The sequence below is a fragment of the Gavialis gangeticus genome, unplaced genomic scaffold (assembly GCF_001723915.1).
Source record: "Gavialis gangeticus isolate Ggan-Ray unplaced genomic scaffold, GavGan_comp1, whole genome shotgun sequence".
NCBI classification, from domain to species: domain Eukaryota; kingdom Metazoa; phylum Chordata; order Crocodylia; family Gavialidae; genus Gavialis; species Gavialis gangeticus.
This window is the reverse complement of record NW_017728998.1, coordinates 46,069,943-46,072,657: the sequence shown is the minus strand read 5'-3', so window position 1 is coordinate 46,072,657 and position 2,715 is coordinate 46,069,943.

The window sequence follows — 2,715 nt, the reverse complement described above, 5'->3', positions numbered from 1 at the left end:
TTTCTCAGCCTGATGAAGGGTTTTTGAACCTGAAAGCTTGCTTAAATTTTTTTTCCATTTAAGTTGGTCTAATAAAAGATATCAGATTCACCCAAAGAACTTTGTCTGCCTGTGTCCTTAGACCAACACGGCTACAACCTACAGCCTTGTAGTCATTCTTCCAATAGTTGTGCAAGCCAGTCATCTGGGGAAGAAACTTTGGAAGTAGAGCACAGGTAGTGCAGGTGGGTGATGAGGGGTTTTCTAGATTGGAGGCACTGCCCGACTGGAGGGTCTGGCAGATGTGCTGATGTAGGTAATGATTATGGTCTAGTTCAGCATGGCAAAGGAGGCGGAGGCATTGCTGCTTGTGGTGGATGTCTGGGGGAGCAAGACAGTTGAGTGGGAGCTGTGATGTATAACCAGGAACAACAATGTTGTTTTGGCTAGTTTGTTAGTGAGGTGGAAGGTGCTACTAACAGTCTTTGTGATGTTTAATTTGAGTCTCCAGTTCTGAAAGTAAGTGCGCATTGTAGTGAGGTCCTTTGTCAGACCTTGGTTGATTTGAGAGCTCTTGGCCATCGGAGATGTTACCAGGGATCAGTATGTGGAAGTGGCTCTCATCGACCCCTGGTTATGGCCACTTCTGCCATTTGGAATAATCAGGAACAATGGCCACAAACTAACAGAGAGCAGATTTAGGTTGGATATTAGGAAAAACTTCTTTCCGGTAAGGGTTGCCAGAATCTGGAATGGGCTTCCAAGGGAGGTAGTGCTCTCCCTTACCTTGTAGGTCTTTAAGAGGAGACTGGACAAGCACTTGACTGGGGTCATATGAGCCCAATGCTCTTTCCTGCCCAGGGCAGGGAGTCAGACTCTATGATCTATTGAGGTCCATTCTAACCCTAACAACTATGAAACTGTAGGGGTAGAGCGGATGCAGCCACATATGAGTCACATGCTATTGTTGAGTGCCCTATCAACTTTGTCAGTGTGTGCATTTTTGCACCACACTGGGGCAGTCAGTTGGGTAAGGTGTGTCTTGTAGGTGAGGGTACGGTCCAGGGTGACTCCAGGATACTTTGGGTGGCTTTAAAAAGGAATGGAGTTTGTTCCACACTTAACATTCAATGTTGTTTTGGCAAGTTTGTTGGAGAAGTGGAAGGTGCTACTGACAGGTTTTGTGATGTTTAATTTGAGTCTCCAGTTCTGAAAGTAAGTGCACATTGTAGTGAGGTCTTTTGTCAGACCTTGGTTGATTCGAGAGCTCTTGGACATCAGAGATGTTACCAGGGATCACTATGTGGAAGTGGCTCTCATCAACCCCTGGCTATGGCTGCTTCTGCCCTAACATGCATCAAATGGGCCTGATACCAAGTGCCTCTTGTGAACACAGCACCCCCTCACAGACCACAAACCACATCATTACAGAATGCCCTATCTTCCGTTGCCCTGGAAACCTCAATGCTCTTGACAACTCATCTCAATCCTGGCTCAGCTCTGTCCAATGTGAAATATGACTCCAGCACACCGTTTTTGTCATATGGAAAAAACCCAAACAGAACTGCTTAGCTGTGTGTCATCATCCTGACACTGCTACTAGTTAGGAGTGATTCTTCCTTAGTTCAAGTGATCAGGACCTGTGGTTTGAACTGAGTTGTCTCTCTCTTGCTGCTGTGAAACCTCCTGGAGAGCACCACAGTAATAGTCCTGCAGTGCCTGGATGGCTAGGGATTGGTTACATAGAAACATTGTGCAGATGTAATGGCACAGATGTGGCAACTACTGCAATAATAATTCTATAGCTGAGATGTTTTGGATTCTGGGAAGTGGCACCGTGCATGCTCGGAAGTCATGCTGCTTGTCACATATCAGGGAACAGAAAGGCACCGGAGTCCTCACGTGTCTGGAACAGTTAGTGCCAGTTCTGAACATTGCTGCTGCATCTCTCCTTCCAGCCTGTTATTTTAGGCCCTGCGTTTATGCCCTGGGGAGCAGTGCAGCTTCCTGCCAGGTCACCCCAGATGGTTTTCTGTTGCTTGTCTGCTTTGACTACAGTACTGCACAAAGGTCTCTGCTGCTGTCAACTCATTCTAATTGTGTTGCCTTGACTCCCCCTCACACACATTGAGCATCACTTGACCCTGTTGGTTCTGCCAGCTGTCTCAGCTTTCACAGACAGCAGTAGCCCTGCTTTCTCCTGCATATAGGCTGCTGGGGGATGCAAAACAGTGCTGATCTCTTGCACACGGTGCTGTATTGCTGCAGGCAGAGTGGGGAAGGAACATATGCATACACACCAAAGTCAAGAAGTCCAGCAGGCTGAACCCCAGAGGCCTGCTTCTGAGCTCTCACCCTGTGGTGCAGGGGATCTATTTATGTAAGACAAGGCCTGAAGTACCCCTGTGCCCTCTTAGTCCCTGGGAACACTCTAGAGAGTCCTTAGCAACTGGTGGGATACACAGTAGGCCTGTGCAAAGCTGCCACACAAGCAGTTCCCAGACCAGCGACACTCAGCGGCATGAACCGCCCCACCCCAACCCTGGGCAGCGCTTGCCTCAGCCCAGGTCCCAGTCCCAATCCCTCCCTCACTGTGGGGGCATTGATTTGCCCCACCCCATGTCCCTTCCCTCCCCCCCCTGCCCACCACAACAGACCTACCAGCTGGAGGCAGCTGTGTTCAGTGTTGAGAACTGCTACCTGGGGAGGAAGAACCAGCAGCATACCTACAGGCTG